We start from the raw sequence: 24,920 nt of genomic DNA on the forward strand, positions 1-24,920 counted from the left end.
GCACATATGCATGGAGTACAATGTCAGCAGCTCACCCACACTATTTATTGTAATCTTTCTCCTTCCTCCCTCCCTCACCACCCCCTCTCTCTCCTGAGTTGGTAAAGGTGATTTCTTTTCAGTTAACTGTGGGTATGTGATGTCACTCTCCTTCCAGGTATAGGGCACAAGCTTGGAGTGACCCATCTCCACTCTTCAGGAGGTGGTTTCCATATCTCTAATACGGGGAGAATATGAACACCTCCCTCATCAGGTTACTGTGAGCCTTAAATGAACCAATCGATGCGGACTGCACAGAACGCAAGGTAAGTGTTAACGATGACTGCTGTTACAATCACTCCAATCAGAGGAGAGGAGACAGCACACGTTAGGACAGAGAAATGCAAAGGAGAATGGCGTGTTTCAAGGATGGTGAGTGGCACAGCTAGCCAGAGGTGAAGCTGGTAAGGTGCTTTAAGGCAGGACGAAGCTTAAACTCTATGTTTGGGCGAGAAGGAACCAATGGAGACATTCTGCAGGTAGGTCATCATTCCACATTTCCATTAAACTGAGATAGCTCTGGCTATCGTGTGGAAAAGGTGGGAAAACCAGTCAGAAAGGTACTGTAAAGGTGTGGTCTTGGGCTGAGGAGGTCCTGAATTGATGACAGCGGTGACGGTGATGATTTTCTTAGTGTTGGTTCTCCCAGACAGACCCTGAGACTACGATTTGGGTGCCGGCTGGGAGGAGATCCCAAGAAACCCAGGTGAGACAGGGATGGGAGAAGGGCCAACAATGCCTCAGCGAATAGGTCACTGCTGTGGACAAATGAGGCTCAGTTCCCCTGGCAGACACCTTAGAATTGCCCCAGTGATGGAAGTAGGATCCTTCTCCAAATAACGCCATCCTTCTCCAGTCAACGGCTTCCCCTGCCTGGAGGTGTAAATCTCAGCACTTTTGGGCTGCTGTGCCTCCAGACTGAGCAAACTTGTATAATACCCAAGGAAGTCCTTGGGCAGGGAAAAAAAAAAGAGAGAGAGAGGCAGGCTCTCGAGGGGAACGTGTTGGTTTGTATGGAGACAATCCACAGGTGCTATATGTAACCTCAGAAATAGCTGAAGAGATATGTAGCAGAGGATGATGATGATGATGTTGATGTTGATGTTGATGTTGATATTGATGTTGATGTTGATGATACTAGCTGCAATAAGTAACCTTTTTTGAGTGCTTACCATGGGCCAGGCACAATGCTAAGCATTTCATTTAAATGCATTATCACAGGCTACCCTTACCACCCTTAGGAGGTGCTGGTGCTATTACTGAGCTCATTTTACAGACGGGGAAGCTGGAGCACTGAGCGGTATATGATGTGCCCAAAGTCACATAGCTAGGAGGTGCTGCCCACACTTGAGCTCATGTAGTCTGACTCCAGCACCCGTACCTTCCATCACTACTGCATACTGCCTCAAAAAGACTGGCAATGAGCTCGTTAGAAGAGATGAATTTGAGAATGATTTGGGACAGTGGTGTCCAATACGATAGCCACTAGCCACATGTGGCTATTGAACGCGAGGAAATGTGATTACTAGAACTAAAACATTGAAGTTTGAGTTTTATTTCATTTTAATTAACATAGTTCTGCATGCCCAGAGACTAGTGCGTTGGACAGTGCAAATTTAGGAGGTGGAATACCCTGTCCCTGAAGAAGGTGAGGAATACTTACACCTTTACCAATATGGTGATGTCACGATGCATCTTGCCACGTGTCACAGTTAATTAATTACAAAGAGTACTTGAAATTCTGAAATTAATGAGTTTTTTTTATATCTAAGTAACAGTTTTAAAATCAAACTAATGCAGGTACATAGTTTAAAAAATACAGTATTAGGAAGTTTGTAACAGTAGTAGCCCTTCCCATTGCACTTCTGGTTCCTGCTCTCTAGAACACAACCAATTTTATTTCTTCTAGATATTTCTCCTGATACTTAACTTCGTATTTCTAAACAGTATCTATTAAACAGTATCTATTAGTTTCATTCTCTGGAAGATACAGATTTAGCTTTTTACACTATACACCACCAGCCACAAACATAACTTCCACCCCATCCCGAGGCCCTTCCAATCCTGCCTATAGAGTCATACCACTGGTTAGTTCAAGATTCAATGTTTACATTACTAACGCATTGAAACTATTAGTTACATATAAGCCAGTGGATGATTTTGTCATTTTTCATACAAGTATCTTTCATTTCTTTCATTTTCATCTTATTCATCACTAATTTAACCCCAAACTTTCTGACAAACTCTAAAATGACTCTAAATACAATCAACTACATGTTTTTATCAGTTCAATTTTCATTGAGATGTCCCTTCTGGAGCCCCCGGATCTGTGCCCCACAGCATTTGGCAGTGCTATCACCTAATGGCTTCCTGCCATTATTTTCCTGGGATTCCTTGTGCCTCTCTCTGCTTGAGATTTACTATTTCAGGATCCCATGCAACCTTCTTTCTTGACTTAGCCCCTTTCTGTTTAATATTTCCTCTAGTAGCTTTTTTCACAAATGGTAAATAGAAAGTTTCTTTTAGGGCGCCTGGGTGGCTCAGTCGGTTAAGCGTCCGACTTCAGCTCAGGTCACGATCTTGCGGTCCGTGAGTTCGAGCCCCGCATCGGGCTCTGGGCTGATGGCTCAGAGCCTGGAGCCTGCTTCCGATTCTGTGTCTCCCTCTCTCTCTGCCCCTCCCCCGTTCATGCTCTGTCTCTCTCTGTCTCAAAAATAAATAAACGTTAAAAAAAAAATTAAAAAAAAAAAAGAAAGTTTCTTTTTAGAAGACGTTTCTGTCTTCTGTCTTCATTTGACAGTCTAGCTGGGTATGGAAGTCTCAGTTGTAAATTATTCTCCCTCACAAACATGAAGGCATTACTCTGTTGTCCCCTAAGCTACAGTGCTGCTGTAAGGAAGTATAATGTCATTTTGATTCCTGCTCAATTGAATGTTACCTCTTTTTCCTCTGGAAGTTTTCATCATCATCTCTGGCTCCAGTATTTGAAACATTATAATAATGTGCCTTGGTGTGGCTCTTGTTATACATTGTGGTAGATTAGTGGTGGACCCTTTCAGACTAGAAACACATGACTTTTGGTTCTAGAGAATTTTCTGGGAAAATTTCTTAGATAATTCTTTTTCTCTCCTACCCCTTATATACATACATGTTCTTTCCCTCTCTCTCGGTCCTATTTCTCTGGAGAATCCTGACTAATGCAATTTGTTAAGTATTAAAATAGTACTACAATTTTTTTAAAGAAAAGCTTCATTTTTAGAGATGCATGATAACATATTTAGGGGTAAAATATCATGATGTATATAATTTACAATGGTTCAGGAAACACATACATACACACACACACACACACACACGCACACACACACAAGCAAGCAAGTGGGCAAAATGTTAACAACAAATAAATATAAGTGTATGGGAGTTTATTGTACCCTTCTTAATTTTTTTCTGTTCAAAACCTTCCAGAGTAGAAAGTCAAATCAATTAGAAAATAAAAAACCAGAGTGGTAAGTGGGAACTGACAGTATTGGGATTTCATCTCATTTCTCATGGTAAACAGATAGATTAAGTTTCAAAAGTTCATGGGGAGTGCGGTGGCACAAGAGAGGTCTTGAGCTGGAGGTAAACAGAAACTATAACTGAACCTACTGCTAACCAGGAGTTTCAAAGAGGTGTACTGTCAGCGAAAGGATGGATCGGGGGGGGGGGGGGAAAGTCTACCTATTGGCCTGGGGATATGGCTGTTCTCAGCTCTGTAACATGAGAGAGGAAGGTGTCCCTCTAGGAATCTATAATCATAAGCCTAGCCTCAAGCAGAATTGGGCTACAAATTTACACTACCTGCCTCACCTAGGAACCCTTAGCCTTAGAAATTCATGTAAGACAATGGAACATGATAGTCTTTAGACACCAAGTACAAGCAAACAATCCAAAACTTGTTTATAAAAAGTTGAACAAGAGGAAGTCAGTAAACAAGAATTTAAGATGCTGTAATTATTGGATATTAACTGGATACAGACCAGAAATAGGTACATTTAAAGTGGTCAAATACATTTTTCAAAAGGGACTTACAGTGTGACAAATAAAAAGACTATCATGAACACCAGGAAGATTTAACTCAGATAGGAATGAAATAAAACTTCAAATTAACAATAGAGATACTGAAATTAAAAACCTAATAGGTGGACTGCTTCCAGAAATGTCAGAGGAGTGAAGTGGACATAAAGCCCTCCCATAGATAACAATAATAAAATAAGATTAAGGAAATATTTCTTAAAGGGCAACTATTTAAAGATACTTGGGACCCTGGAGAGAGTCCAAAAGCTGACAGAAGCAAGAAAGTTTAATCTCAAAAAACTGCCACAGGAAGGGGTCAGAATTGAGAGTTTATGTCTTCCTGGACTAAGGGTGATGCCCAACCCTTACAGCTCTGGCTGCAAAAAAAAAAAAAAAAAAAAAAAAAATAGCAGTGGAAAACCACAGCCTTACCAGCTAAGGTGCCAGAGATCAGAGTTCAAGGCTGAAAACGTAGGTAGAAATCTACAGGAAAAGTACTGGCAGCAGAAAAACCACAGAAGGAGTATAAAACTCTGAATATAAACTCTGCCCAAATCCCTGGCCAAGAGCTAAACTACGCATGTGTGGGAAGAGGCACTAAGGGGACTAGGGAAAAAGTGGGCAGAAACCAGAAAGCAATCAGCTCTTGGATAGGAAAGCTGTGTGTGGCTCTATCTGTGAGTTTGCTGCCTTTTTTTTTTTTTTTTTTAAACGGAGCTAACTTCCCAAACATGCACAAGTCAGGTGCCAGAAAGTTGAATCCTATAGGCTTGAAAGGTCAGAGACAGAGCCCCAAACCAGCCAAAGAGATAGAAATTAGGGAGAGGAGAACCTCTAGAAGAAGCAAGAAAATCCAAAGACAGTGACCTCCATCTCTGTTGAAATCCTTGACTAACCACTAAATTATAAGAAGCAGAAAACTCCCAAAGGGCCAGGTGAAACAAATAGCAATGAGACATCACAAGAACAGAGATATTCAATGCTGCATATCCCAACAGTGGCAAAAGGGACACTGGAGTCCAGACAAGTTAACTGCCTACTAGAAAAAAAAAATACACCTCCGAAGATTACTAGAGAATCCAGAGTTGCCATAACGTATCATCTATAGGGCTCAATTTTCAACCAGAAATTACTAGACATGCAAAGAATTGTTAAAGTGCATTCTGTATTCAGGGGAAAAGGCAGCCAATAGAAACTGACTGTGAATGCCTCCAGATGTGGAATTTAGCAGACTTGAAAGCAGTTATTATAAAAATGTTGAAAGAAGTAAAGGAAAATACGGTATTGTATTGAACGGACAGCTAGGAATTCTCAGTAGAAAAATGGAAACTAAAAAAAAAAAGAGAAATTCTAGATCTGAAAAGCACAAAAACTGAGATATAAAAATTTTATTAAATAGGCTCAATTATCTATGGAGGATGGCAGAAGAAACATTCAGTGAACTTGAAGACAGAGTCACCGAAAGAATAAAGATTGAGAAGAACCTCGGAGACCTGAGGGAACGATATTCAAATGTTCAATATGCATACAACTGGGATTCCAAAGGAAGGGGAGAAAGAAAAAAGGCCAGAAAAAAATATGTGAAGAAGTAATTGCTGAAGACTTCCCAAAGGGGCACAAGGAAACTCTTAGGAGTGATGGAAATGGTCCATGTTTTGACTATAGTGGGGGTTTCACAGGCATACACATTAATCAGAACTCATCTAATTATGCAGTTTAGGTGGGTGTGCTTTATTGTACATAAATGTTATCTCAATAAAGTTGTTTAAAAATGTAAACGATGAACTATTCCTCTCTCTTCCACTAAAAAAAAAAAAAAATCCTAGGGTGCCTGTGTGGCTCAGTTGGTTAAGCGTCTGACTGTCGATTCCGGCTCAGGTCATGATCTCACAGTCGGTGAGTTTGAGCCCCGTGTTGGACTCTGCACTGACAGCACAGAGACTGCTTGGGATTCTCTTTCTCCTCTCTCTCTGCCCCTCCCCTGCTCATGCTCACACACACACACTCTCTCTCTCTCTCTCTCTCTCAAAATAAATAAATAAACAAACATTTTTTTAAAAATCCTAACAAATGCACTAAATATTATACTGGATCCTTGTATCCAAGGAGTATGGGTAAAGAGAAAAATACATCTGAAGAAATTAACAAAAATGTAACATGGTGAGATCAACAAGAGGTCAAGAAGAGCCAGGGAGAAGAGAACGAAAAGGAACTGCAATACGAGAGACAAGTAGAAATAGGGACAGACCGTATTTGATGAGATTTTTACCAAGAATTTCCCAATGTTGATGAAAGACATGAATCCTAAGTTTCAGGAAGCACATGGATTCCTGTGCGGTGGAAACAGAACTACAGCCACATCTGGGCGAAGAGTTGTAAGGACTGAGAAAACCACGGAGAGTATCTTAAAAACAGCTGGAGGAAAGAATGACTGCCTACAAAGTGGCATTTACACTGGCAGCAGACTTTCCAGCACAACGGCAGTGGCCAAGAGAGAGGAGAATGTGGTCTTCAACGCGCTGAGAGAAAATAGATCTCGACCCCTCCTCCCTCCTTGGTACCCTGCAACCAGCCATGGGGCTATTGCTGAACACACGCTCCGTTTTGAGCCTCCTTCTTACCTCTTCACTCCTGGTCCATCAAATATGTCCAGTCTCTTGGGCTATTAAGGGATTTTATTTAAAGTAAACAGTGTTAATGTGCTGAGGGTGTTAATGACTTAATACTGTGGGCTGCCCATGTTGACCTAAGCCATTTTTATTATAATATTACTTAAATACACAAAAATACATAAAACTAGGTATAAACTCTCAGGCTTATAAGCCTGAGACCATCTACATAAACCAAACCATCTACAAATAAATATATATGATTTACTTATAAAGAAGTTATAAGCAAAACAATGGTACCAATAAAATCTAACATGTAGACAAAAATGTAACAGATGATGCTATTTTGCTGAGATAAATTGGTTAAAATTGTGCTTAAGAGCAGAAAGATGTCGTTGTGTATCTTTTCTTTCACTGAAGGAGGCTCAGAGCAGGGAGGTGAGAGGGCAGGGAGCCGGTGTTGAAATCCCACTGTGTGATGTGGGCAACTGCTTAACCTCTTAAAATCTCCACCCTATCTCCTCTAAAATGAAGAGAGTAGGGTGCCTGGGTGGCTCAGCTGGTTAAGTGTCCGACTCTCGGTTTTAGCTCAGGTCATGATCTCACAGTTCCTGGGATGGAGCCCTGCATCAGGGCTCCCCCATGCATGTTCTCTCTCTCTCTCTCTCTCTCTCTCTCTCTCTCTCTCAAAATAAATAAATAAACATTTAAAAATAATAATAATAAAATGAAGAGAATGAATCCCAAATCAGGGCTGTTGTGAGGATCACATGCAACTATGAGGGAAGTACTTAGCCCAATACCCAGTACATAAAATGAACTTCATAAATTATTATTACCATTGTTGTAATTTGGCCCTTTTGATAAACCCATTTTAACTTCTGTTGCATTATTTTGAAAGGCTAATCAATTTAATGAGTGTTCCTAAAGTACAAGACCAAAAACATCCTATTCACTAAAAATCCTAATGAATTTGGAACCTACAAGCTCTGCCTCTAATGAAAAAGGTAACAATCGTACGAGGCTTTCGAATTTGAAACGCCTCTGTTGGCGTGAGCCTTCTGAAGACTCCAATTCCATACCATGTTTTCTCTCAAATCTACCCTGAGATGGAGGTCAACAGCCGCCCCTTGCTTCTTGGGTGAGCATAAATTCCCATGCAAACCTGGGACCGTAACAATGTGGCCAGACCGAGTGACAGGGTGGCTCAACTGATTAAGTGTCCGACTTCAGCTCAGGTCACCATCTCACAGTTCATGGGTTCGAGCCCCGTGTCGGGCTCTGTGCTGATGGCTCAGAGTCTGAAGCCTGCTTAGGACTCTCTCTCCCTTTCTCTCTGCCCCTCCCCCACTCAGGCTCTGTCTCTGTCCCTCTCTCACTCTGTCAAAAATAAAAACATTAAAAAACCATTTAAAGAGCATCTTTGAAATAGAAACACACACACACCACGACTACCAACACCAACACCAACTTTAGATTGAACAGCTTCCTGGAAATGAAGGGTTTTAAGCCAAAGGAGTTGCTCCAGGGTGAGAACCTTAGCCTTGGTGGCAGGCAGTGGCAGAAGAGTGGTAAAGGGGAGGGTCTGCCATGCTTTAGGGGCAAAAGAAAGCTTATAAGATAAAAAACAAACAAAAACCACTATATACTCAGTCTTCCAAGAGGGCAAGCCCAGTTATATAAAACAAAATCTTACAGTTTTAGTCTTTCCGGGATAGTAATTTATGGTAAGAAAGGTTTGGATGAAACTGAACTCTTTACAATGTTTATCAAGAGAAGTGTAATAAGCAAACTAGCAACACTGGAGGATAAATTTTGCTGCTTAAAAAAATACAACCATTTTTTAAATGACTGTAGCCTCTACTGTATACAAATGAAGCTACTTAAAAATAAATTACAGCTATCTTTTAATTAAGAAAAGTCTATTAAGCTCTTGGTCCCAAAGGTACATGCTTGAAAGTAATCATAATCTATTCCCCATATTTCTTGTAGTTCAGACCGACCCTATTGCCAATTATTCTTTTTTTTTTTAATTTTTTAATGTTTATTTATTTTTGAGAGAGAGAAACAGAGCATGAGCAGGGGAGGGGCAGAGAGAGAAGGAGACATTAAATCTGAAGCAGGCTCCAGGCTCTGAGCTGTCAGCACAGAGCCCAATGCAGGGCTCAAACCCTTGAACTGAAAGATCATGACCTGAGCAGAAGTCAGATGCTTAACCAACTGAGCCACCCAGGCACCCCTCTAATGCCAATTTTCTAAATGAGTAAGGAATTAGCTGAGTTATCTGAGTCTGGGTATATTCAGACATATCTTACAAATAAAAGCAGATCCTTCAGAGTGGGAAAGTTACTTCTCACTTGATATTTTTGTCCCTAACCTTAAGTCCTCTCCTGATGAGGTGGCAAACTATAGTGAAATGTAGCAAAAGGCCAGATAAAGGACATCATGTGAAATATTTATCAAAGACTACTTCAACCCAAGTAAGCCATTACACCACAACCTGAGAAAGTTGGGCACAGAGGCTTGCTCCACTGACGGGCTCTGGCCCATGACCTGGAGTCCCCTTTCCGAATACCCAAATTGTGACCTCCTTCCTCCTTCTCCCAGGATACTGAGGAGACTAATGAACAAAGAAATTGGTGGAATTGCTCAAATACTTTCAGAATGCCAAGTACCAGGAACAGGACTGCATTCAGACAAAACACCAGGTTTTTAGAAACTAGACTTCCCACATACAGGCCCAATTTAAATTAAAAAGTGGGGGTGGAAAAGAAGAGAAAGCAAGGATCCATACACAACCACGCTCACAACAGTATTATTCACAATAGCCAAAACGTGGAAGCCACCGAGCGTCCATCAACAGATGAATGCATACACAAAATGTGGTATATAAATACAGGGAAATATTATTCGGCCATGAAAAGGAACAAAGTACTAATACATGCTACAACATAGATGAACCTTGAAAACATTATGCTAAGTAAAAGAAGCCAAACGCAAAAGGACAAATGTTGTATGACTCTATCGACAAGAAATACCTACAATAGATTAGAGGTCAGCAGGGGCTAGAGGGAACGGAGAGTTACATTTTCTTTTGAACCCCCTGTTATTTCCAGCTCTCTACAAATGTCCAAAGATCACAGTCTAGAAATCATGTTTTGCAAAATTATAATGAAGGGTCCGTATTTCTATTCCTAGAAACTCTTTCCCCTGCACCTCATTCATCCATATATAAGCACACTGTCTGGGGTGTCTGGCTGGCTCAATCGGTTGAGCAACTGTCTTCGGCTCAGGTCATGGTCTTGAGATTTGTGGGTTCGAGCCCTACATTGGGCTATGTGCTGACAGTGCAGAGCCTGCTTGGGATTCTCTCTCTTCCTCTTGCTCTGCCCTCCCCGACTCGTGCGTCCCCACACACCTGTGCTCGCTCTCTCTCTCTCTCTCTCTCAAAATAAATTTTTTTTTAATTTTTTTTTTCAACGTTTATTTATTTTTGGGACAGAGAGAGACAGAGCATGAACGGGGGAGGGGCAGAGAGAGAGGGAGACACAGAATCGGAAACAGGCTCCAGGCTCTGAGCCATCCGCCCAGAGCCTGACGCGGGGCTCGAACTCACGGACTGCGAGATCGTGACCTGGCTGAAGTCGGACGCTTAACCGACTGCGCCACCCAGGCGCCCCTCAAAATAAATATTTTTTAAAAAGAAATAAAAATTATGAATCTAATATTAAGAATGTAAGTGACTAGGGGCACCTGGGTGGCTCAATCAGTTGAGCACCTGACTTCAGCTCAGGTCATGATCTCACAGTTCATGGGTTTGAGCCCCAAGTCGGGCTCTGTGCTAACAGCTCAGAGCCTAGAGCCTGCTTCGGATTCTGTGTCTTTCTCTCTCTTCCTCCTCTGTTCATGCTCTCTCTGCCTCTCTCTCAAAATAAATAAATAAACATAAAACAAATTTTAAATCACACTTTCTAGCTTTGATGCCTTTATTGGACATCTCTATTCACTTGGAGGAAAGAAATGTGGCTATGTCCCAGTGATAATATCCACAGGGTCCTAGAAATTATTAAAACACACATCTATCACGACACAGCAAGGGAAACATTCAGAGTACTTCCTCTGAGATACAAACTTGGCAAAATTTTGGTTCTCACTCATAAGTCTCCTAGGCTGTTCAGTAATGACAGCTCCAGAAAAACCTTCTGGCTTCATGACCACGAGTACCTGGAAGTAGCTCATCCCACAAGAGCCAAAATCTTAAGGCTCCATCTAGAAAACACACAAAAAACCTGTGGGAAACCCTGGATCTAAACCAAAGTTCTACAAGAAGAAAATGGTAACAGACAACTCCCAACCTCGCATGTTTCCATGGTAATACATGTTACAGGGGCAGCTCTGGCCTGTGGAAGCCTCTGGAAACCCCTGGGACATTATTTATGGCAGTTACAGGCAGCTACAGGCCCTGGATGTGAGCTGGACAAACTCGGGATAAAGCAGACAGAGACAGACTGCCCTGCTTTATCTCATCATGTACTTCCTCACCTTTCCTCACTGGACGGGGGTGTCTCTCAGTGAAAGAATATTTTACAAGCAAGCCATTCATCAGGACTCCTAATTAAAAAGTTGGAGAGCACAACAACGGAGCGGATTTTGCCGTCTTCTGACACTTCATCAACCTCATCATTGTTCTTCTACCTAGAGCAGCAGTCTCCGGAATGACTACATAGGTTCTGTCCTTCACAGTCAGGCAGAAAAAGAAACAGTAACACTTTGCCTGAAAACTAACTCCCGCATATGACCACAAGAGTTATGCCAGATCATGAACAAAACAGGAACAACATGACAAGGAAAAGAACATTTACTTAGACTTTACTATATTTAGGAAAATTCACCTTTACTCAGAGGAAAATGGAGTAGGAATAAGAAGTAATCTATTTTTCATAGACCTTTCTAATAAAGGCTAAAATGTTATCCACTTCTCTCTGAATGAGGCAGCTAAGAATAAATAGCTAGGAATTTGACCCATATTGTATACCAATGGCTGCACATTTTGTGAATTTTTTTTTAAGTTTATTTGTTTTGAGATTGAGAGAGAGAGAGAGAGAGAGAGAGAGAGAGACAGCGAGCAAGCATGAGCAGGGGCAGAGAGAGAGGGAGAAAGTGAATCCCAAGCAGGCTCCATGCTACCAGAGCAGAGCCTGATGCAGGGCTCGATCTCACGAACCACGAGATCACGACCCAAGGAGAAATCAAGAATGGGAGGCTTACCTGACTGAGCCATCCAGGCGCCTCCATTTTGTGAATTTTGAATTGAGTTCACTTATTTCCCCCTCTTTTGCTTTTGTTTTTTTTAGCTCAGTGGCAAAACTAAACTTATGTTTTAAATACATAAATAAACCCTGAGGATGTAGTTCAAACTGAAACCATATCCATTTATTTTCTGCAACTGGTGAGCTGAAACATAAAAATATTCACCCAACCAAAACAGTGTTTCTGTTTGAGTCTGTCTCTGGTATGAAAATGGGAGGGGGCGCCTGGGTGGCGCAGTCGGTTGGGCGTCCGACTTCAGCCAGGTCACGATCTCGCGGTCCGTGAGTTCGAGCCCCTCGTCAGGCTCTGGGCTGATGGCTCAGAGCCTGGAGCCTGTTTCCGATTCTGTGTCTCCCTCTCTCTCTGCTCCTCCCCCATTCATGCTCTGTCTCTCTCTGTCCAAAAAATAAATAAACGTTGAAAAAAAAAATTAAAAAAAAAAAAAAAAAAGAAAGAAAATGGGAGGAAAATGCCGGACTCTGCTGGAGTAAGGCATTCAACTTTATCTCACTCCAGGCGAGAATTTGGTAAGACTTAAAGAGGGTAAGATCTTTTTTTTTTTTTTAAGTTTTTTTTCAACGTTTTTATTTCTTTATGGGACAGACAGAGACAGAGCATGAACGGGGGAGGGGCAGAGAGAGAGGGAGACACAGAATCGGAAACAGGCTCCAGGCTCTGAGCCATCAGCCCAGAGCCTGACGCGGGGCTCGAACTCACGGACCGTGAGATCGTGACCTGGCTGAAGTCGGACGCTTAACCGACTGCGCCACCCAGGCGCCCCAAGAGGGTAAGATCTTGAGTAGTCAGTCTCATGAAACCCAAGGGCAAGACTCAAAACTCTAGGTTTTAATTTTTTTTTTAACATTTTATTTCTTTTTGAGACAGAGAGAGACAGAGCATGAACAGGGGAGGGTCTGAGAGAGGGAGACACAGAGTCCAAAACAGGCTCCAGGCTCTGAGCCGTCAGCACAGAGCCAGACGCGGGGCTCGAACTCACGGACCGCGAGATCATGACCTGAGCCGAAGTCGGCCGCCTAACCGACTGGGCCACCCAGGCGCCCCAAAACTCTAGGTTTTAAATGACTCTGACATTCTCACTTACCCACCAGAACCAGAATCCCCTCCTTTGCTGGTTCCCTACAAGAGAAAAGTCACAGATCCCATTTTCTTTTTCAACTGAAATGAAAACTCAAGAGGTCAAAACATGGATTCATTAAAAAAAAATTTTTTTTTTTTAGTTTCTTTATTTTGAGAGAGTGAGAGAGGAGGAGGGGCAGAGAGAGAACAGACAGAATCCCAAGCAGGCTCCACACCATCAGTGCAGAACCCAGCGTGGGGCTTGAACTCACAAACTCTGAGGTTGTGACCTGAGCCAAGATCAAGAGTTGGACGCTTAACTGAGCCAGCCAGGTGCCCCCAAAACCTGGATTCTAGCGCTTACTTATTATGGCCTTGTGGTCCAGCCCCTGAGGTCTCTTCCGAAAGGTCTAACAGGTACTTCTGCCAATCTCAACGGATGTAAGGGATGTGAAATATGGCAGACAAAGCAAGGGCAGATATTTTATCTCATAAACTATCTTTATGTAGTTATGAATTAATGATACATGCGGACAGATTGCTGGGCAAGCTGGAACACTGTTGTATTCTGGAACTGTTGACATCTTAGGCACAAAATATTAAAAACTGGTGACTTATAGGTAAAACAGACAGAGGGCATGTGTGTGAGCCAGAGGCTGTCCCCTCAGAGAGCAAAGGACAGTGATACAGGTCTGGCCCGCAGTCCTGACCATCTTTCGCAATCTCTTTTGATTGGTTTTTTCTCCTCTTCTTTTGCATAAGGGTCTATTCTTGGCCTTTCTCACTCTCCTTGGGAGAATACAGCTGCTCCCACACCTTCGTGGACAGCCTGTTCCCTGATGATTTCCAACTCCTATCTGCACTTCTTTTGGGAGCTGCAGGTCAGTACGTTCAACTGCCTGCAGGACACTGCCAAGTGCGTGATCAGCGAACGCCTTGAAAGTAATTAACTCTCCCTTTCTCAGTCCCAAATCTATTCCTCCTCCTAATTCACTCATGAAAATCCTGAGCTCGGAAGCAAAAATTATTCCCAAATGACTCCCATGATGCCTTCTTTCTCCGTCTCAAAATGAACAGATTTCCAGCAAGAAGAAGGCGGCCAGAGGTTGACCACGTAGCAGGGAGATGTCTGCTTACCCTGAGACCAGGTGGGTGGGTGTGAGGAGGTGTGTGTAGGACGGGGGCATAGGGAGCTGTTCCCAGGAGAGGGAAAGTTAGGGAGGTTGGTCAAACAATCCACTGTAAACCCCAAGAGCTTTCAATATTTATACTCGGTATGACTGTTTATAGGACCTGCTTACTGCTTATAGGATAAAGAAAATTACAAGATTTATGTAGAGTTTGCTTATGTCTTGGGATACCAGGATTTTTATAGCTTTCTTTAGCCAAGTCACCATGTGCTTAAATAAAAATACAAAATCTTCTCAAGAACGGAAAAAAATCTTCTAGAAGTAAGGAATGTTGAGCAGTCTCTGATTCTTCTCCCCTGAATTGCTGCTGCGTCTAGCTGAAGTATTCCCTTTCTTTGTTTCTACTTAGGTCTCAGACCGACTAACAACTTTATAAAGAACATTATAAAACAAATAAGCAAAGACATAGAATACTTATGTCCTCACAGTGTTAAAACTTGAAAGCTAGACATAATCTAATAACCAAACTCTTTAACTTTCTTTTTAGAAATGAAGACACTAAGTCCCAGAGAGAGTAAGTGAAGGGTCTGGAAGCCACAAAACTATAGTGGAGCAGAGACAGGACCCGAACTTGGTAACTTATCTCCCCATCTTATATTCTTTTCATTCTCTCAAACTGTCTATCTTAAATCGAAATCTTGATTTCAAAATCAGTCTTGATTTCTTCCCTCCATCCCAAGGTTGACGACACCTTGGCTTTCTGCCAGCCTCCCCGTACCATTTTGGTTCCTTGGCCCCTGAAAATTGGTTGATCCAAATATCTTGCTATACTCAAGGTCAAATTCCAAATGCTCTAACAAACCAATTCTCTTTTTTTCTCATAAACATTCCACTCAGTTCTGGCTTCCATCTCAGCAACGTGCCTGATTTATAATGGAGTTACCTGGTAATGGGGACTGAAATCCCTGAGGAATCTCCATGAGTGGCCAGGGTTCAGGTAACTTGTTCCAGCCCTTTTAGGAGTCTACGGTGAGTCTACCAAACAACACAGGAAAACAGACCCTAAATTTTGAACATTACTCTCCCAGTATACTAATGCCTTAATCATATAACTATTATAACTGCACGTGTGTGCGTTTACACACACAAACTCACACAACGAGAGCTAGAACGTATTTATTGAGGGTCATTATTCTTGCTTGAATATCAACAAAAAGGCACTTGGAGATCATGGGATTTTATGTAGCATGATGCAGTAAACTCAGTCCTCGGCTGGAAGTCATCATTATGTGTTCCTTCTCCTGATTCTGCTGGCCAGAACCGTAAGAGAGCCTGATCTGCATGCCAACTCAGGATATGTGTGGAATCGGCAGGAATTTCATTTGTCTGAGGCCCCCCAAAACCTCATAAAATGGTAGTTTTCAAGTATCTTTGGCTCTCTCTGAAGTATGGAGATGAGAGACGGTCTCCAGATTTGTAAGAGATAAATGGTTGAGAAGGGACATTATGTGATGGGTGATATTCCTTCTCTAAAAGTTTATGTATGGATTTAAATTTGCCTTGGCTGCGTTCATAGGGAGTGGTTAAGCGGAACACTAACTATTTTTCTGGAATTTTTGCTTCTGGTACTTAGAAGGGATTTAATGTGCCTCCCTTCCCTGTTCCACCCTCAGGCAAAGCCTGAAATTGTTTTATTGTTGTTGTTGTTGTTGTTGTTGGGTTTGTTTGTCGGTTGGTTTTTAGTTTTTTTTAAAAATATTTTTGTGGGGCGCCTGGGTGGCGCAGTCGGTTAAGCGTCCGACTTCAGCCAGGTCACGATCTCGCGGTCCGTGAGTTCGAGCCCCACGTCGGGCTCTGGGCTGATGGCTCAGAGCCTGGAGCCTGTTTCCGATTCTGTGTCTCCCTCTCTCTCTGCCCCTCCCCCGTTCATGCTCTGTCTCTCTCTGTCCCCAAAATAAATAAACGTTGAAAAAAAAAATTTTTTTTGAAAGAGAGAGAGACAAAGCACCAGCAGGGTAGGGGTAGAGAGAGAGAGAGGGAGACACAGCATCTGAAGCAGGCTCTGAGCTCTGAGCTGTCAGCACGGAGCCCAACATGGGGCTCAAACTCACAAATCACAAGATCACAACCTGAGCTGAAATCAGCCGCTTAACCAACTGAGCCACCCAGGCAACCCTGGAATTGTTTTTTTAAAGGTCTGAACATCCTATCCCCTTTACTGGCACTGCTTCCCCCTTCCCTCTCCTTTATCCCTAAGGGAATAAGAGTAAGCATTTCTGGTTTAGGGGGATTATACTACATCATCCAGAGGGAAGGATGTGGGCCTCTGCTTCACGCCAAAAAAGCAAAAGCAGCCAGACTCAGCAGGGGGGCTAAAATTGTTTGGAAGGTCAGGGTTGTGGTGTTTCTGTGTATACTGCTTAAGCATCTGGGCGTTCCTGATGTGGGGTAACCTGAACAGGAATGGGAGATTGCTGCTAAGCCACAAAGTCTTGACTGCAGTGCCAGGGGCTTCTGTGCTCTCCCTCATCCTAGAAAGAAAGCCCTTTGAAGGCCATCTCTGGGTTCCTTGGGGTAAACAGTACCCGAGAGAGGGACAAGAAAAAAGAAAAGCCACCTGAAAACAGCAATAAATGTCCCAAATTCCTCCTAATTCAATTTATGAGACCAGGGTTACTCTGATATTAAAACCAAAGACATTATAAGAAACGTACAGGCCAATATCCCTCATAACAAAAATTTGAAAACACTGAACAAAATATTAGCAAATTTAACCGAGGGATACAGAAAAGGGATAATGGTGCTATATCCATACAACAGAAAATGACTCAAAATAAAGAGGACCAAAGTACTGATACACATGACAACAGGGATGAATGTCAAAACCATCACACCAGGGGCACCTGGGTGGCTCAGTCTTTAAGCCTCTGACTCTTGATTTTGGCTCAGGTCATGTTCTCAGGGTTCCTGAGTTGGAGCCCGAGTCGGGCACCACGCTAATGGCGAGGAGCCTGTTTCAGAGTCCTTCTCTCTCTGCCCCTCCCTTGCTCATTCTCTCTTTTTCTCTCTCAAGAAAAAATAAACTTTTTTAAAAAGGGCTTATTAAAAAAATAAATAAAAGCATCACTCTAAGTCAAAGAAGCCAGATAAAAGCGTGTGTGTGTGTGTGTGTGAATAGAGATGTAGCTACAGATGATTCTCTATTTATGAAAACTCTAAAAAAAGACAAATTATGGTATTGCAAAAGAAGGCAGATCAGTGGCTGCCTGGCAGGGAGGAGTGAGGAAGATGAGAGGTGAGGTCTGACTGGGATGGGACGCGAGGAAATTTTTTGGGGTGATGGAAGTGTTGTAGATCTTGACTGTAGAGGTTATCACATGGATGAATAACTCCCCCAACCTTATCAACACATATACTTAACAGAGATGCTTATTATTACATGTAAACTATAACTCAATACATTTGATTTTTTAAAAATCTAAAAATAAAAATCTGACAAAGCAAGCTTGTCTAACGAGGTCCTAATATTTATTTACTTTTTTTTTGAGGTCCTAATATTTAAAAGGCCCCAACATTTGGTGAGGTTGGCCAAAAACACTGTAATTATCAAGGTGAAATCTCACAGCACCAAGGATTCCCCAGAAGTAGAGGCAGGGCAGTCTTGGGAAAGGCAGTGGCAGTGGGAACAGCATAAAATAATCAACCCGAACCCTGAGACCTCATCATAAGAGACATCATGTCTAAAAGCCCTGGGCGTGATGTCCGTCAACAGTCCCTGAGAGCTCAGCCTTCAAGGTTTACAAGGGTTGAGGCCCCTCCTTCAAGTTTTAGAAGCTTTGTGTTTTTCTCAGGGGAGGTCTCTGGGAACTCAGAGTATCACCCAGAGGACAGCCAGGGAGGGCACAGGGACCTCAGTCCTGTAACCATGAGCAACAGGATTCTGCCCATAACCTGAACAAGCCTGGAAGCGGATTCTTCCCCCAGGCTCCAGAACCAAACTCCACTGCACCGACACCTCGATTTCAATCTGCGAGACAAGAACAGAAACTATGCTCCCCCAATTTCCGACCCACAAAACTGTAAGACACTAAGCCTCGAAGTTTGTGGTAATTTGTGATCTAGCGCCAATAGAAAAGTTATGCAGGTTATAACAATGATAGCCACATACAAGAACTCTATGGACTTTACTGGACTAAAAATTCAAAGAGAAGAGAGAATCCATCTCACTGTTCCAACACCTCTTCCTTTTCCTTCACATTTCATGAGGAAAATCAACATATGTGTATCTAGTGGTCCATACTCCCAAAACTAAACTATTAATTCCCCCTTTGGTTTGACCTCAATAATTCCACAAACTGACATTTTGTATGGAAGTGACAATATCTTTACAGTGGACCTTCTGTTTGAGTCAAAAGATTTGAGATTTTCTTGATTATAGTATGGAACTGAATTTCGATAAGAGACTTTCTTTAATTTCTGAAGAAAAGTAAATTAAAAATTTACTTTATATACAGAATTAACTTTGATTTCAAAACCCAGACACAGGGATTTTCAGTATATCAGCCTTATTAATATGTGACAAAGCTCTGTTAAGCCAACTTTTCTTTTTTTTTTTTTTATTTTTTTTTTTAACGTTTTATTTATTTTTGAGACAGGGAGAGACAGAGCATGAACGGGGGAGGGTCAGAGAGAGAGGGAGACACAGAATCCGAAACAGGCTCCAGGCTCCGAGCTGTCAGCACAGGACCCGACGCGGGGCTCGAACTCACGGACAGTGAGATCGTGACCTGAGCCGAAGTCGGACGCTTAACCGACTGAGCCACCCAGGCGCCCCTAAGTTTTCATTTTTAAAGACGGGAAATTCCAGGTATAATCAGAGTGGTTCCTTAGCAATCTGTAAAATATTCTTCCATGGTTCTTCACGAGGTGACAGCAACTTATTAAATACCTTTTTCTTCCCTTAAAAAGTTTTGAATAAAATTTTTTGCTCAGACAGCTAATGTTCAGGTAGCATTAACATCTGGGCAGTAGTGAGACTGATTCACCACCAGTGCCATGGAAATCAATGGAGTTCATACCAATCCAAAAGCTACCCTTAGGATGATTTGAGTAATAATCCCAAATCTAATGAGTTATACAGATTTTATACTACATTAATCCAAAAGGGTTTTGTTGGTTTTTTGTTTTTTGTTTTTTTTTACATCCAATTTTGAGAAATATCGATGGGGGTGCCAGGATGTCCCAATGACCACTGTGTCAGGGAATTGCCTGGGCCTGGGTTGTACTTTTAGTCATCACTAGGAGAAATATTTCCAAACGGTGCATGGCTGAGAAGGTCCTATTCTTCTCTAATTTCATATGCTAATTCTACAATATGCAAACAGAGTACTTTTCCATCCTTGTTAGATCTTCACCCACTCCTCTGCAGCCAGGATTTATTTCCAAAGCTCCCAGATATTTAAAGTTTTTATTTTTAAGGATTTGTGCACTAGCTTACTCAAAAGCTAATTAATTTATCTACAGAACTTCTGATTTCTCCCACTTTTTAGTTGTCGTGTCTAGTTGCAATCCTCAACCACGGTTTATTAAAAAGACAAGCTGCCTCTTGAAAAGCTGCCCTTAGGCCACGAGTAAAGAAGCCAGTCACAGGTCCTGGCATAGGAGGTGCCTCTTGGAGGACAAGGGTGATGTCCAAGCCCACAGCCCTCACCAAGTGCAAGATGAGGCCACCTGGGATCTCCCAGCCAAGAAGGGAGCAGCCAAGCAGCCACATGAGTCAACCTACATGAAAACAGAAGAAACACCCAACCAGTCCACAAATTGGTGAGAGATAATAAATCGCTATTATTTTAAACCATTGTTTTTTGGGGTGGCTTGTCCTAGCAAGGCTCACCGCATTGTTAGCAAAATACTGAAAAATGTCTGCCTAGGATATGGAGTAATATCATATACTTATGCTATTGTACTAGAGGTCTTACTCAGGACAAGGAGGTAGGAAATATACACAAAAGGGCTAAGGGGTGGAAAGTAAAAATAAGATGGTCAGTATTTGGAGATGACATGAATACACATGACGTGAATACACACAGAATACAAAAATACCTATTAGGTTTAATAAACAAATTAAGCAAGGTCACTGGTTTATTTATTTTTTTTTTAATTTTTTTTTTCAACGTTTTTTTTGGGACAGAGAGAGACAGAGCATGAACGGGGGAGGGGCAGAGAGAGAGGGAGACACAGAATCGGAAACAGGCTCCAGGCTCTGAGCCATCAGCCCAGAGCCCGACGCGGGGCTCCAACTCGGGGACCGCGAGATCGTGACCTGGCTGAAGTCGGACGCTTAACCGACTGCGCCACCCAGGCGCCCCATAAGGTCACTGGTTTAAAAATGAGACCGATTTTTTTCTTTCACATACAAGCCACAAACACGCCGAAAATTAAAATGATGCCATTTACAATAGGATCAAAAGGTATGAAATACCTGGGAATAAATTAAATGAATGGCATGTAATACCTCTATACAGAAAACTATAAAATACAAAAACATTCATAAATAAAGGAAGAGCTATAATACAGACAGGAAAGTTCAGTATTCACAGGTGTCCTCCCCATGCTAATGTATAGACACAAAGCAAGTACAAACAAAATCTTGGCATGGTTGTTTCTTCTTTTTCCTGGAAATTGACCAGTTGATTCTGAAGTCATATGGAAATACAAAGAGCTAATAAAACAGATAATCTTGAATTAAGAACAAAACTGAAGGACTGAAAGTGCCAAATATCAAAGCCAGCCTTACCCTGATACCAAAGCCAGGCAAGAACACTATAGGTCTGTATCCCTAATGAGCACAGATGCAAAACTCCTGATGAAAATATTAGCACACTTAATTCAACAGTGCATTAAAAGGATCATACACCATGATCGAGTGGGGTTATTCCTGGGATGCAAGGATGGTTCAATATATGCAAATCAATAAGCGCGATAAACACATTAACAAAATGAACGATAAAAATCATAGGCAGATAAGAGAAACACATTAAAGGTAGCTGGTAAAGACTTTAAAATAACTATGCTTGGGGCACCTGGCTGGCTCAGTCAGTTTACGCGTCCGACTCTTGAGCATTTAGCTCAATTCATGATCTCAAGGTTCGTGAGTTTGAGCCCCACATCCGGCTCCATGCTGACAGTGCAAAACATGTTTGGGATTCTCTCTCTCTCTCTCTCTGCCTCTCCCCCTATGCTCTCTTTCTCAAAATAAATAAATAAACTTAAAAAAAAGTAACTATGCTTAAAATACAGAAGAAAATGGGGAAGTATATGGAGCAAATAGGTTAAAAAGATGGAAACATTTAGAGAACTGAAATCTATACTTATTTTTACTTTTCAGTTTTATTGAGGTATAAGTGACAAATAAAATTGTAATACAGTTAACATGCACACTGTAATGATTTGATTGTACAGATTTCATTTCCCTGGAGGGTCTGTAACTCCAATCTTTATCTCAAGATATTGCAAAAGGCTTCAGTTTTGCTTTTCAGAGGCCTTCCATTTAGGTTTTTAGTCCTGCACAGCCCCACAAAGCAACAAACTACCTGAAGAGGAAAACTGATTATGTGCTTAAGGCCCTTCTAACTCTCTGCCAACAAGTTCTCCTTCTAATTTTTCAACTACATTCTTGACTATTTAGAGTAAGGACATTTCCCAGATACACTTTTAGCTCAGTGTGTTCATGTGACTGAGTTCATGTGTCATGTGGCAGCCTATAAAAGCCTTTCTGAAAATAAAGCTGATATAGGAGGCCCTTTACCCTTTCCTTTTTGCCTCTTTCTGTTGGGTTAGAATGTGGTTATAATGGCAGGAGCTGGAGCAGCCATATTAGACCATGAGGTGAACTCAGTTAGAGAAGTCATGCGGTGAAGCAGGGACGGAAGCTGAATATTCTGCAAAGCAGAGCTACTATACCCACTCCTGAACTACACACCATAATACTTTTAGATGGGAGAAAAATTAACTCTCATTTTAACAACAACAAGATCAAGGTCCTGGGAACACGAAACATGAGAGAGACAAACAGGGCATTCCTCACTTATTATGGACTTAGTTATGATATAGTAAACATAACTAAAACTCAGATGCTGCAAGCTAAAAAGGAGACAGTGAGGATGTTAGGTTATCTCTAGGACAGTTGTGTCCACCACAATGGCATAGGTTGGTAGTGTACCAATAAAGTTACGATGGTACAGGTTAGGTGTTCTGCCTCACCGGTGCCTTAGAGTAGATCAGACCTGGAGAAGCCAACATGAGCCAATCAAATCCCTAAGAGACTTAAGTATGTAAACCATATCAACACATTATGCTCTGTTTAACTCCACTGTGTAGGTGGGATGATTTGAAAACATGTTCACTGGGTCTCCATGTCTACCTTGGTTCATATCCTCCAAGGATGGCCCTCTAGCTTTTCCTTTGAGCTATTCCTTATCTTTCTGATATACTCCTCTAGTACATGCCATTTGGTTCTCATGATGCAGATGCTATTGTTGTCGTCACCAATTTTTAAATGGAAGAACGAAGGCTTATTGGCGAGGTAAAGTGACTTGTCCATGGTCCAACAGGCGGGTGTAGACTCAGGCCTACCTTATTCTAATGGCCCTGCTCTTTAACCACCCTGCCACTCTGTCTCCTTGAAAGGGTTCAGGGGTTCCATATGAGTACCCTTGTTTAATTTCCAAAGCTGTGCATTTTATACTTGGTGAAGTGAAGGCTCAGAGAGGTTAGACAACTTACTCAGGGCCACAAAGGCTATGAGCAGCAGAGCTGTGCCTTGAACTCAGGCTTGTCCAAGGCAAAGCCTAGAGTCTTATCCACCTTACTATGTAGTCTCTCTTGACTGCTTAGCCAAGGATAAGCAGGTTCCTCCTCTGATAAGTGGAGACAGTAAGAAGCAACCAAATTTGGAGCTTGAGGAGGTACGTTAGCCCTTTCAAAATTACAGCTTTGGAGTCATCAGTTTCTACCAAGAGAGCTCCTTATTTTTTCTAAAATGGAGAAAATGATGACATGTGCCCTTTGAAGGGAGTTCTCTTCACTCCTTCAAACTCATTTGACAAGGACTTGCCATTTAAAGAGATATAAGAGCATTTATATGAGGTCTGCTCAATAGATTACATTTTAAAATAGTAATTTTTTACTGTTTTGTTGTTGTAATTATAGCCAACATTTAGATTTGCCAGCCAATGGCTTGAAACAGTTAATGTGCCTCCTTGAACATTTAGTGTCTTACCATGCAGTGCCTTAGGCAGTGAGGAGAGGCAAGTATCAAGTACTATAAATTTTGAGCTGGGAATTATCACCACATGAAAACACTCCCAGGACTTTCAGGGTGTGTTTGTTCTTTTTTTTTTTTTTTTAATAGTTGAAAAAAAATTTTTTTAACATTTATTTATTTTTGAGAGAGAGAGAGAGAGAGAGAGAGAGTGCGCACATGAGTAGGGGAGGGGGAGAGAGAGAGAGGGAGACACAGAAGCCGAAGCAGGCTCCAGGCTCTGAGCTGTGAGCACAGAGCCCAACACGGGGCTCAAACTCATGAGCCATGAGATGAGGACCTGAGCCAAAGTCGGAGGCTTAACCGACTGAGCCACCCAGGCACCCTCAGAGTGCGTTTGTTCTAATATGCTACAGCCTGAGAAGAAATAGCACAGGCACCATGATTAAAAAAAGAGACTGGCCACCAAAACAGCGCAAAGTAGACAAGTTTTCATTTATTTTCCTTGGAGCATTCCTGTTGGCAGCTCTACTTATTTGGTTAATGGAATATTCTTGATTCACTAAACAGGCTCATTAAGGAAAAGGAGCCTCCAGGACTGGGGTGGGATGGGGAGCCGCCCTTGCTTTCCCTGGCACGTTCTCCAAGAGCGGTGCCTTTTCAATGACTCCCAAAGATAGTATGTGGACAGGATGGGCGTTAGAACCATGGTGAAAGACATTAAGGAAAGCAGCACGAAGACAAGTCTGTGAGTCTCAAAGGGAAGGAAGTTACAGGGTGGAGCCTCTTTGGCGGGCTCCCGGGACACCACTGGGGGAGGGATGTGGGCCATGAGAATAATGGTCAGTGTAAGACCTCACCTCCAGGCTGACAGCTCTTACACGAGGACTGGTCTTACCTCTGCATAGCTAACCTGCCCGGAGACTGTATTCCAAGAGCAATCACGGTGCATCTACCAGGACCTTTGGGCCCTCAGTCCCCCTCCTGGTGCTATTTATGAAGTGCAGCAGGCTCCAGAGTAGGAAATAAGCTCTGAACGCTGATGGCCAGAGCCCATTAAAAGTCTGGTGGCCAGGAATTGTGCCTGTCAACCATTTGCAACCTGATTTAATGTCACACCTCTCAATCTGTGTCCCTCACCTCTGAAGCTGGAAGAAGACAATTTTTTATGGTTTCCAAAATCTAACTCAAAGTGGCAGCTAAAACCTGTGATTGACGTTTGCATGGTCACAAAAGGAGACAGTGTTGGCGGGAACTTTCGGTTCCGGGAAGACTAAGTCCCATTATAGCGAATGAGACTGCAAGAGCAGATAATCTTAACTCTTCCCGGGACCCACTTATTTCCAGCAATATTTAATACCATGTGACTCCAGTACCAGCCGAATCTGCTAATCCCTTGTAGTTTTTCATGTTAAATCTGACCTGTTACTAATATAC

At 42.2% G+C, this 24,920-nt stretch overlaps 1 long non-coding RNA gene across 1 annotated transcript; it reads left to right on the top strand.

Annotated features, from left to right (window-relative positions):
* Window positions 1–9,633: 9,633 nt before the first annotated feature.
* On the top strand, window positions 9,634–23,370 carry LOC121016439 (uncharacterized). Its single transcript, XR_005784273.1, has 4 exons — window positions 9,634–9,717; window positions 14,258–14,261; window positions 19,700–19,704; window positions 23,357–23,370. It is a non-coding gene; the product is annotated as an uncharacterized LOC121016439 (long non-coding RNA).
* Window positions 23,371–24,920: the final 1,550 nt, after the last annotated feature.

This window comes from Herpailurus yagouaroundi, unplaced genomic scaffold (assembly GCF_014898765.1).
Source record: "Herpailurus yagouaroundi ecotype Mexico unplaced genomic scaffold, PumYag 29, whole genome shotgun sequence".
Classification (NCBI taxonomy): domain Eukaryota; kingdom Metazoa; phylum Chordata; class Mammalia; order Carnivora; family Felidae; genus Herpailurus; species Herpailurus yagouaroundi.